Raw genomic sequence first — 14,743 nt, forward strand, 5'->3', positions numbered from 1 at the left:
TCTGCATCTTGGACCAAGGAATGCCAGGCACAAGTATAAATTGGGAGAGTAGTGGCTGGAGAGCAGCCCTGCAGAAAGGGATCTGAGGGTGCTGGAAGACAGCAGCTCAGTATCAGTCAGCAGCGTGTCCTGGCAGCCACAAGGGCAAACCCCATCCTGAGGGGCATCAAACACAGCGTAACCAGCCAGTCAGAAGAGGGAATTATCGCACTGTATTCAGCATTGATGCGGCATCACCTTGAGCAGTGTGTGAGGTTCTGGGCCCCACAACTTCAGAAGGATGTGAAGGTACTTGAATGCATCCAGAGGAGGGCAACAAAGCTGGTGGAAGGGCTGGAAGGCATGTCCTATTAGGAGCGGCTGAGGACTCTGGGTTTGTCTAGTTTGCAGATAAGGAGGCTAAAGGACAACCTCATCGATCTCTAAAGCTTCCTGAGGAGGGGAAGTGGAGAGGGAGGTGCTGATCTCTTTTGCCTGGGATCCAGCAGCAGGACTGTTGTGGTTTAGCCCCAGCCGTGGGGGCTTTAACATTTGGTCAGCCCTGGAGTGGTCAGGCAGTCAGACTAGATCATCGTTGTAGGTCCCTTCCAACTCGAACTAGTCTAGTCTAGTCTAGTCTAAATCAATATTTGTGAAAGCCAGAAGACCACCAGAAAATGGTGGTCTGACATTGCCGCTTCCGGAAGGTGTTGCACCTTTGGAAACCTTTGCTACGTTTCCCACTGGCAATCCTTTCTCTTCTGGGACATTGGGAGCATCTCTTCACGGGCTTGTGACAGCTGTGCTCTGGGTTGTGGCCACTCAGGTCTTGAAGACCTGCAAGCTCAGGGATCCCACCTCCTCTCTGGGCAGCCCACTCCAGTGCTTCATGATCCTCACAGGGATTTTGGGTTTGATTGACTCCTTATCTCCAGCCTGAACCTCTCTAGTTTCAGGAGATGCCACCACCTCTCACCCTCCCACCAGGCAGTGCTGGGATGAGCCTGTCCTCATCCCTCTGCTGCCTTCCTCACGGGCACCGGGCTGCGCTGTGAGGTGCCCCAACGCCTCCTCTGCTCCATGCGGAGCCGGCCCTGGCCCCACAGACCCTCCTTGCCTCCCCTCAGCCCCTCTGCTTTGTCGGCCTCCCTCCTGTCGCTGGCACCCCAAATGGGACGTGGTGCATGCATGAGGCCTGATGGTGCTGAGCAGAGGGGATCAGATCACCCTTGTGCCCTCTGGCTAGGGGAGAAAGACAGGAGAAAACCCGCGAGAGCGAGCCAAGTGCTGCCTGTGACCCCCGTGGGAGGAGTCCGGGGAGCCCAGAGGGCTGGCCAGCAGTGCTGGGGTGTGGGGAGAGCCTGTGGGACTTTGTCCTGCAGCCTCCCAGGGAGGCTCCAGGTGCTACCGAGGGAACCCTCTTGCTGCATGTGCCCGGCGACGTCTGCCCCGGCCAGGGTGACCTGATGGGGCCCTGGGAAGACACGGCCCAGGCCTCGGTGACTGCCATGAAACACCAATGCCGAGCACATGACAAGAGACGGGGGATGGAGCGGGCACTGGTGTTGCAGTAACCCCAAACGCATGTGCTGGGGCTGCAGCACTGACGGGACGAGCGCTGCGGTCAAGGATGGCCCCTTGTGCGGTCCCTGAGTAATGGATGGTGATATGCCCGAGTGATGGGTTCTGTTGTCACCGAGGGATAGCTGTGATGTCACCTAGTGACAGATTGTGACCAGGTGCACTTCGCTGCTTATATCTGGGCGCTGAGTCCCACCCAGCCGGCTCGTGCGCAGACTCCAGCTGAGCAGTTTGCAAGGCTGGAGTGTTGAGCGAAGCCTTGGTGCTGGTGGAGTGCTCAGGAAGTTGTTCCTGTGCTCAGTCCCAGAGCCATTAGAGGACTTGCCCTGGCCCTGCCAGGCTCAGGCAGCTGGGGCACCCCGGACGCACACTCGCAGCAGCAGAGGTGAGCTGGGAGGGGAAACTTCACCCCGGGGAGCTGGGAGTGTTTCCTTCTTGGGGGACCTGGGCATTTCTTCCACCCCTCCCCAGGCCAGCCAATGACCGTGGCCTCTCTTCCCTTTCTAGCACGACACTCGCTGCTGCAGCGCCAGTCAGAGGGGCCAGTTTGACGTCCCCAGCTCCCCCCAGCCCACCGCGGCACGTGGAGAGCATGGCCACGGAGGTGGACAACCGCTGTCCCGTATGCCTGGACAGCTGGGATGATGCTGCCTACGTGATGCCATGCCTCCACCGATTCTGTTATGCCTGCATCCTGCGGTGGGCTAACAGCAAGCCTGAGTGCCCCCTCTGCAAGAGGACAGTGCAATCCATCGTGCACTCAGTGCGAGGTGATGATGATTTTCAGGAGCATTTCATCACACCACCCGCAGCACCATCAGTTGCCGGCCACCAGGCAGGAGGAGTTCCTGGCCGTCCAGCAGCCCACAACCCTGCAGCAACAGAACCTGCGCCTGTGGAGCACCAGCTGCCCGGGTCTCCTCTGGGTGGCCTCCAGCCACACACCTGGGCATTTCTTTTCCAGGACCACCCAGCCCTCCTCCAGCTCCTGCTGCCCTGGGTGCAGCAGGAGCTGGGAAGGATCTTTAGGAACCAGCGCTCACGGGCAGCCGTAGGGGAGAATTTTGTCATGTCCACCCTGGGCCTCTTTGGGCTGCACGAAGATGTCCTGGTCCGGCTGCTGCGGGTCAGCCTGCAGAATCACACAGAGACCTTCGTGCAGCGGCTTATCAATGTCGCTGTGCAACGCTGCAGCAGGGAGGCCCGCCGTCTGCTGGACCTCGAGGACGGCCATGCTGCCGAGGAGCGGGAGGGCAGCCCCACGGCTGCCCCTCGTCCTGCTGCCTCTCGAAGGGGGTCTCCCGCTCCTGGCCCAGCCCCCTCCGGCAGCCCTGCTGGAGCGGACGCAGAGGAGCGCCCCAGCACCTCAGCTGCTGCTCTTCGTGGGGGTCCCAGCAGCCGCCCCGACGCTCCCGTTCCCACCCACGGGGAGCAGGAAGAGCCGCACACAGATCCAGGGCAGGCTGTGACAGGTCCATCCACTGCCAGCCAGGGCAGAGACCGCTCCCCTGGGAGACCACGGCGACCCCCGAAGAGAAGGGCTGGCAGGTCCCAGGACTCTTCCCAGCCCCCCAAGAGGCCACCTCGGCATCAAAACTAGAACCATGCCGCTTGAGCTGCCAACACCAGGGCTGGGCCAGCAGCTGGGGCACGTGCCCCACCCCTCATCATCCCACATCTATCCATCTCCTCACCACACCCTCTGCCCCCACATCCCCCCTGGGGCTCTGCTCTCCTACCATCCTGCACTGCCTGGTGCAGCCTCGCTACAGCGGCACCCTCTCCAACCCCTCCTCCTGCGCAGAGTCACGACGTGGTACTGTTCTCTGCGTCACCCCAGGGTCGCACCCTGCCAAGGCAGGAGCCCCAAGAAGTTCAACAAGGGGCAGCGCAGATTCCTGCCCCAGGGAGGGACAAGTCCAGGCACCAGCACACTGCCCAGCTGGAACGCAGTTTTTCAGAAAAAAGCCCGGGAGGTCCTGGTGGCCACCAAGTTCATCATGAGCCAACAATATGTCCTTGCCACAAGGAACGCTAACGGTGTCCTGGGCTGCATTAGGAGGAGTTTTCCTAGCAGGTCGAGGAACATGGTCCTTCCTCTCTACTTGGCAGTGGTGAAGCCACACCTGCAGCACCGCATCCAGTTCTGGGCTCCCCAGTACAAGAGAGAGATGCACATACTGGGGAGAGTCCAGCAAAGGCCATGAAGACGATGAAGGCACTGGAGCATCTCTGCTCTGAGGAAAGCCTGAGTGATCTGGGACTGTTTAGCCTAGTGAAGAGGAAGGCTCAGAGGGGATCTCATCAAGGTATTAAAAGGCCTGCAGAGAGGCTGCAGAGAAGATGGAGCCAGGCTCTTTCCGGTGGTGCCCCGTGACAGGAGAAGGGATACTGAAGAGCAGTCTGGACAACATCCTGGGTAAGCGTCTTGAGCTGTGTCTGGTGGAGCAGGTGGCCTTGACAGCATGACATCCAGAGGTCCCTTCCAGCCTCAACCTTTCTGTGATCCTGTGAAAGTATTTGAGCTGTGTCAAGAATCTATTCTAACAACTTCATTTTGGTTATATCAAGTGAAGAAAGAGGAAACTAGTACAGTTCTGCTCTGCTTATACTTACTCGCCATCCTCAGGACACGTACCAGGATGTGTGACACCGGTGCAGTTTCTGCTACTAAGAAAATGGACTGAAATCTAGCACTGCTAGGAAAGACCCATAACCATTGTGCTATGGAATAAATATTTTCTCTCTTTTCTGCTGATCTTGTAGTTCTTATTTCAGTTGAAACTGTTCAGTCTTCTTGACCTCACTTTGTGAGTACTTCCCAGTGTTGTCCTTGCCTTCAAGGATAAAAAAACCCAACAAAACACAACCAACAAACTTTCAAAATAAATTATTCACAAGGGAACAACGACAACAAAATCACTCATCTCTACTTCCGTTATTAGAAATAATAACATATCACGGCCAGTTGTATGAGCTGGTAAGAATGCTTTGGGTACAGACAATGTTTATTTTTTCTGGTATAAGTTATTGACAATATACTTCTGGAAAAAAAGTTTCTCATATACTTCCTCCTATCCAAAACTAAATGAAGTTCAGTGGTTCAGTCAGGGATGCAAAGGGTGGGATTCAAAATAAGTTGTAAAATGATGACTGCATACATCACTTAATTCTAATCCCTTCTGTATTTGTGCTGAGACAGTTAATTTACATCAGATAGCAATGTCCTGCTTTTTCTGTACTCTACTGCCGTGGGCTTATCCACGGCCACACACTTTGAGGTGCTCCAGCATGATCTCATACACAGCCACTGATGCTTCGAGGTGTACCTGCTGCAGCACGGACTTATCCTTGGGCCACAATCCCTTCAGAGGAATACCTGCTGCGGCACAGACATAACCCCGGCCACAGACGCTTCGAGATGTACCTGCTCTCGTTTGGACTTATGGCCACAGGCGCTTCGGGGTGCCCCATCACACACCAGATTCCATCATCCAAGAACAGTATAAAATACAGAGAAAGACAGCCCCTGCTCCAAAAGCTGGCTGCGCAAACAAGAATTGTTGAGCATTTACCTTAAATCCCCCCTTCTTAGGGGATTAGGAAGTATCCATAAAAATGGGGCCTTGTTAAATTGGGAAAATATATTGATGTGGAATGCACACTGAAAGAAAGAGGAGAAAAAAATGCCTCAAAAAGAAAGTCGCTTCTAATTTTAGAAATTTGAGGCCATTTTTTTTAAATTGCTTGGTTAGATATATTCTCGTCACTGTTAATAACAAGAGACACAAGGTGCTCATAGTTCAGTATTTTTTGCTGTATGAACAATGCTACTGCCAGGTATTTCGGTTAATGTTCCCACTAGAAGAAAACTTCTCCTCTTTCAAAGGCAGTAGCTCAAGCAAACTTTGGTTCTGTAACCCTCCATGGTTTGAATAATAAAAATAACAATTTCAGTATTTTTTCTTTAAATTTAGAGTCATCCTTCAAATGTTGTTCTTGCATGGCATTTATTGTGGCCATTCTTGGAATAAAACTAATAGCTCAGACCTGATAAAAAACGCAAAGGCTTGCTGCCTTTCTCCATTATAATGTTACCAGAGATGGAGACGAGAGCCTGGTCTAAAGATGCACCTGCCCTACTGCTGACAGATAGAAGCAGAAAAGGCTGCCAGTATGTCACACTCTGCTGTCTGCTTATGTTAAAACCACAATGCCACTAAGTAAAAAGTCCACACATTCATGGGGTGTGCCTGGAATATTTGGGGCATGGAGGCTCCCCCATGTTGTAGGAATTTGGGGTTGGCCCAGTTAGTTACAGCACTCACTATCCTTACTGACAGGTGCTTACGGAAACTTAGCTAGTTTTTTAAGATGCTGTATAAATTCTTCTAAAATACGCTCATGATGTTTATGATCAATGAGTTTTCACTACCTTCATTAATATCAGCAGCTGGAAATGGTAGATAGCTTCATTAAAGGGCTTATAGAAAATACAAGAATTACACTTTTAAAATCCTTTACCATCCATAATGAGAGCCCATTGCTGATTTCATTAAAGGTAAGAGGACGATTCCCATCACTTTCAGTGGAGGAACAGGAGACAAAACAAAGCAAGACAAAAACACTGTTTTGGATTCTGCAGGAAAACCCATCACCGACTCCACAAATGCTTATTCGTTGCCATTTCAGCTGTTGCAGTTTGGAGAAACTCCACCAAGTTCAGTGGCACTGGTCCACTTTACACCTGTGGAGCATCTGGCCCTAGTTGTGTGTGATTATGTTTGTTGTCAATGAAATGCTGTTACTAAGAATACCAAATGAGGAGGAGTTACCAAAAGAACCTCACCCAGGATGCAAGGTAATGTCTTTTCTCTAATAACAGTTAATAATATCTTCTCTTGTCATGACAAGTCTCCTACAGAGTCAGAGTAAACCTGCTGATGGAGTGCCTACTGTCTGTTTCCTCTCCAGTACAAGCACAAGATAGTCTGGAAACATCCTGACCTGTGTCACGATGAGACTTGTTTCACCATAACTTGTGACAGGTCTTGGCTTCTTTTAGGGCTCTCAGGTAAATGGAAGGATTTGTCATAAGCGCTTTCCTGAGAGATGGATTTACAGGAAAGCTGGAGGTGGTTTCTTTTCCAAATGTTGCTAATGTACTGTTGAAGGACAGCACTGCAAGTAGATCAGCTGGAGCCTTTTTCCTTTGACTTCAACTGCTGGCAGAGCGTGCCCATGTCAGACAGGGACAGCAGCCCAGTCCAGCCTGGGTTTCCCTTGTAGGCAGTCATGGAAAAAACATCTACAGTCTCCCTGCTTGACCCCCCTGTGTGTGTGAGGGGTTCTTTATATGAGTTCAAGTGCCCAAATGTTATACAAATACTACCCAGAACTGCTAGAGATTAAGAGAAGCACTTTTCTGAGAGAAGTGCCCATTCTTTTTTGCTTCTGAAACGAAGGGAGTACTACCTACTCTTTGCAGTCCCTAAAGTCAAAGAGTTATGTATGGCACGAGGCAAACAGGTAGATTCGGGTTGAGAGGAGTATGAGAGACCGTGCACACGTGAGATTTTGTACGCGTGCGTAGGTCTAATCTCTTCACCGTCTAGTATGCCAATATGCATTCCCGGTAGTGTAATTCTACCTAGAGGTGGTCTGCTCTCTCCCTGGTGTCCTCCCGGCATCGCACAGTTGACTGACAGGTGCACATGAAACCCTCACGCGGAGAGACACCTCTGTAGATATTGCAAATGAGTAAGGCAAAGACCTGATTGCAGCAGGAGTGTGAATCAGTAGCCAGATATCGCTGCTTCTAGGTCAGTTCAAGTACTGCAGTAACAGAGACCGGGAAACCAAATCCTGTGATTTAGAAAGCACAACAGCCCAAACTCCGCGGCTGTGTGTACTGCATTATCTCATTTCTGTAGCAAGACAGATCTCATCCCCTGGAAATCTGACCTTTCTGGGCTCTTCTTTGAGAAGTCAGGCCTCAGCAGTCAGGGTAGCATAGAAAAGATACCATCCTTTCTTAGAGTGGGGGAAAAGCTGTTTCTTTGAGACAGACAAAATCATGGGCTGAAGTTTTCAATGCCATAAGACAGGCAGCATCTTCTCTCGTTTACCTTTCTTCCCCACTTCCCTCTCCTTCACCACCTCCCAACACACCCTTTCCAGAATCTTTGAATTGCCCAGGCTGAATTTATCAGCATCTAGTGAAGCCGCTGTGAGTGATGATCACTCTTCTCCTTACAATGATAGTAGCTAAATCCTCCTTACGGGTCAGACTAAATGTTATTTTAGCATTAAGCACTCATCCAGGCTATTTTAGCTCATATTCCAGGGAACAAAAGGTGCCCCAAACGACTTGGGGCCAGAACTTCAAATTGTGTGGGTAGTGCAGGATCTGGCTGATGGCTTATGCAACATCCCCGAAGAGAGAAGAACATTGCGTGCCAACACACGCAGTAAGCTGGACTGAGCTAGAGAGAGGGGCGTAGGCAGAGCCACATTGCAGCTCTGTGAACACGGCCTGTGCTCTTCGGAGTCTCGATTCTCTCCTCCATGAAAGTCACTGACGAGTGGGAGCAGCTCAGAAGCACATGCATGATCAAGCCACAGTTGGCTATGATCAGGTGTTGTGTAAGGCACACCTAAGACACAGTTAAGCTACAATCCTTCTAAAGTTTCTACAAAGCTATCTGGATGAACGGCCATTTCCAAATTGCAGTTTGTTCTGAAATTCAGCCTTGTTTCTTGCCTTCAGCTTTATAAAGAGAGGTGAAAATACGTGTTTCAAGAAGAAAAGTATCACGAGTAGTTTTAAGAAACTTTATTTCAAAATGGACTTACGTGTGTGAAAAGGGAGCTCGCAGCGGCAAAATTAGCTATGTAATTATGCATGCTTATGCTGAGTAACTTTTTTAAGTACCTCAGAATCTGTGTTCCAGAGCTCATAAGTTAACATACCACACTCTTCCAGCCAGATTTATGGCTTGTCACCGGGAGAGCAACAAACCAATTTTGCCAAAAGTTTTGGTGGCAATGAGAATGCCTAGCTGAAAGTGCAGTGCCATGTAGAGAACACTGTCCTAATTGATATGGTGGCCTGGGTTGAAGAGAAATCTTGGTCTGAACCTTTCTGAAATTCAGACTAGGGTCTTGTTTGTATACCTGCACAAATGTTTCTAGAACTTAACAGCCCCCAAATAGTTATGAAATAAATTGCTAACAGAGACCATTTGGCAGGCCAAGCTCAGTCTCTTATTTCACTTATGATAAAATGTGTTATGGATTGGTACATACTTCAGTACTATCATGCTGAAGCCAAAGTGTTCAGAGATGTCAGTCGTCTTCACCTTGAGAGAAAAGGCAGCTTACTCCTCTCTCTCCCTTGCAGTCACTTGAGCATCTGGTAAAGTCTGCTGGCTGAGCAAGTTGAGTGATTTTTTGAAAGTGCTTAGGAACATGTAATGGCTACAAAACCAGACGGTGTACTTATTTTGGGAACCCGCTGTTCTCTCAGTGCAGCTGTGAATTATTCGGTGGTGTTTTATCATCTGCTATAAGCACTGGGCTTATGATTTTTACTGAAGACACTTAAATTTGCAAGAGAGCAAGACAATTGTCTTATTGCAGCAACTGAAACAGGTTTTGGTTAGATACTACTGAACTTTTGGGGCTTTATTTTATTTCTGCTTTTGCCTCTTCTGTCTTTATTAATTATTTTTGTCTCAAAGGCATTTGGCCCTTAAAAGTGATACTTGAAAACTTTTCGGCCTTGACTGGGGCAGCTTGAGCCAAACCCAAGCTGCAGTCACAGTCAATGTTGAGGAGCTGACCTCTCAAGTGCTTGGCAGCCGTCTGTAAAACAGTTCTCCACCGTGCTCTCTCAGCACCTGCCCACACTATTGAGATCGAAGCAGGAGCAGACGTTTGTCCCTCAAGGTCACAAAGGAGTTCTCCTGACATCCTCCTGAACCTGAATCTCACTGGAAGAGTATGTGTCATTCCTTTCAACTTCGCTCTCTCTGCAAATGTCACTCACTGCCTGCCTCTTCGCACTGGAAATGAGCAGGGATGCCTTTTTGACAAGGACCAGCAGACCCACTGAATAAGGCATAAACAAAGACTGAAGTTACAGAACCTTTAGTTAACTTCTCTACTGTAACTCATCGCAATGGATGAAGGTCCTTATTCATTAGTCTTTCTCTTCGTCTGGAATATTTCCAGTATGTAAAATAGGTACTGTATAAACAAGCCTCTGGCAATATAACCCCTTTTGCCTTAAATACATTTATTCGATTGGAAATGGCACAATCAGCAGCTTTTCTTACATAGCCGTGTCTAGATTTAAGGTTAGTTAACATCCAAGGCAACAGACCTAACAAAAAATACATAGAGATGAGATCCACAATACACTCCAGAAACATGTATATGCCTTGCATGTATTTATCTTCCTCCTCTTCAGGTGCTTAATTGAAGAAGCATTCTTCTCTTCTTTGGCTAGTTCCGTGCGTGCAGTTAAGATCTACAAGAGAGACAGGAAGTCATTGCACTTTGATGTCAAAAATATCCGGAACTGTTCTGTTTCCTGAACTAGAGATAGCTGTATCTTCATACACAGAATTATTATCTCTCCCTTAAAAAAACAAACCAAAGCAAACCAAAATAAAAGCCCAAACAAAAAAACACTCCCTCTTTCTGTTTTTTGGACCTGCTAAATAAGGCTTATTTCTTGCTCAGTTCTGCCACCATTACTCATTCAAATATCTCACTGCCTGAGAGGTGAGTTTGATTTTCATGCAGCTGTTTTCTTGGGAGACTATCCTCTTCCCGGTGAAATCAGTGATGAAATTTCTACTACCATTAGCTGATCCATCTATAATCATCAGCCAAGTAAAACTGGTACAATTCAATTTCTCTTCTTGCTATCAAACTTTCTGCTTCATGCAAGTTTTTCTGGCCTGAGTTTAAGGCTGACAAATCTTCTTGAATATAACTCTCTGTAACCGGTACCTTTGTTCATATAACCCATCCTTAAAGGTGTGACTTTTGCCCCCACCTGGTCTTTGAGGAAGATTCATTTCTAGTGATGAAGCTACAAACAAAATAACATCACCAAAAAAAATATCATTATTTCTAATGAAAAACAACCCCTTTGCTTTCCTTCTGCAGTTCACAGAGATAATTCTGGATAATTTCTGGATAAATGTCTTGAGTCTGAATCAGCCAACAGAAAAGAAAATCACCTTTAATGAAAGCAATTGTTCGCAAGTAGCAATTCTTCTTCTCAGTCAGTACTGACAGGAATCACTCTGTTCCCTTCATTGGCATGTTGAAAAATTGTTGCAAAGCCTCCTAGTATTTCATAGCTACATGTTTCAAATGCAACCCGTACACTATCTAGGGAAAAGCTCTTTTATCAGCTACTAAAAAAAACAATTACAGAAATAAAAATTAGTACTGCAGTGTGCACAGAAAGGGATTAAATCCGTATAGAATTCACGGATCCTTTTGCTGTTGCAGATGTACCTACACACCTTGGCTCCACACAGTAGAAGCAGTTAATTTCATCAGTTTTCCTGTCTAATGGTTTTAGTTTATTTGTGAAGAGAGATGATGCTGACACAGGTGATTTCTCATAAAAGGGGCAGGCACATGCCTCTTTTCCAATCTCTCAGTGTTACAAATTTGAGAATATAGTGCAATGATGTGGAAAAATCAATTGTATTAGCCGAGGAGGAAAGGATGTTCCTTAGTTCCTTTAGTCATATAGCTCAGTATGCTTTTGCATAAGAGGCTGCAGGAGGGAAAGGGAGAAGCTTATTCTTGCATTACTGTGTGCGTTGGGGCTAGAAAAAGGTGCTAAGCCTAAAAAAGGAAATTTGGAGTGTTCACAAACAAAATTCATAAGCATTTTGAATCTGCGTTTCACACCAAGTGTGGCCCATATTTAACAAAAGACTATTGGTTCATTTCCATTTTAAAAAAAAATTATGACGATCTCTGTGGACTAGGTGGAAATTTCAGTGTTTCTATGGGCAGAAGAAGTCATAGGTGATAAATGAAACATCGCTGTCACCAACTCTCAGCATGGACAAGACTTGCCGCAGGTGGGCTGACCGATTTATGTGCATGGACAAAGACCGATTTGGCAGCATCTGACATGGGGAAAGGCAAATAGAGAGCTGAGCTTCTCAGTGTGACACACAGGTCTGCCAGGGGTGTCTGCACCAGTGTCAGACCTGGGATGACTGGGTCTTCTCCTTTGTGAAGGTGCCAGGCTGCCTGGAGCTGCAACAATCGCAAATGCTGCTGGAGTCCCAGTGGACAACCAGGGAGAGCCAGACCATGGGGAACGAGAAAGGCACCGGTGGCGTAAGGCACTGGAAAGCTTCTGCCTCTTGACCATACTAGAGCTTCTCCTGAGATTTTGCTGGGAAAGGAATCCAAGTGGAGTTTTGCCAATCTGAAACTTCCCAGACCATCTTGGAGAGGAAAACGCATGAGACTTGGTGCCGGCTAGGAGCAGCTCACGACACCATGGAGGAAGCCTATTCCCTTAGTATCGATCCACAGATGGACCTAAAAGGAAAACAGAAACCTCAATTAGCGGTCAGCAAAAGGCTGTTATGGAACAATAGTGAGCTGATTACTTCATTAAGGGTATTGCACTGGGCAGGTTTGAGGTTCCTTCTTCACGTTTGTTCTTGGCAGTTCATCTCAACCTTCAAGTCACTGTTGGGGCTGCACAGAGTATTCATTCACTGGGGAAGGATGATTATCCTAAATGGAAACCACCTGTGCCCTGCAACTAGGAGATGAGAATCACTGCCCTGCTCGCTTTTGTTTTCCCGTCTTTTAGCAGTGTATACGAGGCAATAAGTAAGTTGATTTAACAGGACATTGTGGGATGGAGTGGGAAGTGGCGTTGCGGTAACCCCAGACACATGTGCTGGGGCTGCAGTGCTGCTAAGGTGAGTGCAGTGGGCGAGGATGGCCCACTGTGATGTCCCCGAGCAATGGGTTTGGATGTCACTGAGTCCCCAAATGGTAGGTTCTGACATCACCGACTCCCTGAGCAATGAGTTCTGATGTCATTGAGGAATGAGCTGCAATGTCTCCATTGCCTCTGATAGAGGGTTTTCCCTGGCCCTGCCAGGTTCAGGCAGCCGGGGCACCCCAGAGGCGGGCTCACAGCAGCAGAGGTGAGCTGGGAGGGGACACTTCACCCCAGGGAGCTGGGAGGGTTTCCTTCTTGAGGGACCTGGGCATTTCTTTCAACCCTGCCCGGGCCAGCCAATGACCGTGGCCTCTTTTCCCTTTCTAGCACAACACCCCCTGCTGCAGTGCCAGTCAGGAGGAGCGGCTTGACATCCCCAGCTCCCCCCAGCCCACTGCAGCACGTGGAGACCATGGCCATGGAGCCAGACAACCGCTGTCCAATTTGCCTGGAGAGCTGGTAGGAGGCCAGCTACGTGACACCATGCCTCCACCAATTCTGCTATGCATGCATCCAGCAGTGGGCTGAGAGCAAGCCCGAGTGCCCCCTCTGCAAAAGGAGGATCCTCTCCATTGTGCACTCGGTGCTGGCAGATGACAAGTTTGAGGAGCATGTCGTCACACCACCTGCGGCAGCGCCAGTCACCGGCTGCCAGGCAGGAGGAGTTCCTGGACGTCCAGCTGCCCACAGCCCTACAGCAACATGACGACGGCCTGTGAGGATGGTGCCTGGGGCTCCTCTGGGCGACCTCCAGCCACACACCTGGGCATCCCTTTTCTGGGACCACCCAGCTCTCCTCCAGCTCCTTCAGGCCTGGGTGCGGCAGGAGCTGGGACTGATCTTTGAGAACCAGCCACTGCGGGCAGCCACAGTAGAGGGCCTCGTCATGTCCCTCCTGGTCCTCTTTGGGTGGCTGAAGATCTTCTGGTCCAGCTGCTGAGGGCCTCCCTCCAAAGCTGCATGGTGACATTTGTGCACCAGCTTGTTGATGTTGCCGTGCAATGGTATAGTGGGGAGGCCCGCCATCTCCTGGGCCTGGAGGACGGCCGTGCTGCCAGGGGGTGGGAGGGCAGCCCCATGGCTGCCCCTAGCTCTGCTGCCTCCCGAGGAGGGTCTCCCACACCTGGCCTGGCCCCCTCCAACAGCCCTGAAGGAACCAACGTGGGCGACCTCCCCAGCACCGCAGCAGCTGCCCTTCGAGAGGGTCCCAGCAGCCCTCCCTCTGCCCCTGCTCCTATCCCCAGGGAGCAAGAAGAGCCCCAGGAGGAGCCCCAGGAGGCTGCAGCACGTCCATCTGCTTCTACCCAGGGCAGAGAATGCTCCCCTGGGGGGCGATGGCGACCCCTGAAGAGGAGGGCCAGCAGCCCTGAGGCCTCTTCTGCAGCCAAGAAGAGGCCACCCCGCCGGCAGCACTAGGAGAACGCCTCAGGTGCTGCTGAAACCAGGGCTGGGCCAGCAGCTGGGGCATGCGCTGGCCCTCAAGGGCTCCCGGCCCTCTAAGTCTAATTATCAGGCAGTGAAAGAAAATAAAGGCTTGAAAAATGCAGAAAAAGTCTTGGTGTTACTAACAGTGCAGGTGCCATTGCTATCCCCCCTGTGCTGCTTTCTCCCCCTTTTCCTGGGTCTATGCCCACCGGTTCCTCTCGCTGTCCTTAGCCAAGCGCCATGGGGCTTCTCCCTCTGGCCTCGCACAGCCTCGTTGCCCTGCTCTGACTATCTGTGCTCCCTGAGTGCATCTCTCCCCAGAGCACAGCGCCGTGGATCTTGGCCCTCTGCTCTTGCAGGGCCCTTTCCCTTCAGCAAGGTGCCATGGCGCCTGGCCCTGTGGTCTCGCAGGGGCCCTTTCCCCTCAATTGAGCGCCATGGGTCCTGGCCCTATGGACCTGAAGGGCTTCTTTGCACTGACCTGAGCGCCATTGAGTCACGCCAGCTGGTCTTGCTGGGCCCTCTTTCCCCTCATTCAAGTGCTACGTGGACACAAGCTCAGAAAGATGGACATGCTGCTGCCCTCGAGCACAGGCTTTCTTCCTGCTCTTCCAGATCCAGCCTTGGCGCTGGCATTTCTTCTCCTCCGCTTGGAAAGGACCCCTCTTTGGCAGATGGGGACTGTCAGCTCCCCAGTGCCCCTCGCCACCACCCCCACCACCCCTCCCCATCGCGTGCTCTCTGCAGGAC

Source organism: Grus americana, chromosome Z (assembly GCF_028858705.1).
Source record: "Grus americana isolate bGruAme1 chromosome Z, bGruAme1.mat, whole genome shotgun sequence".
In the NCBI taxonomy this organism is placed as follows: domain Eukaryota; kingdom Metazoa; phylum Chordata; class Aves; order Gruiformes; family Gruidae; genus Grus; species Grus americana.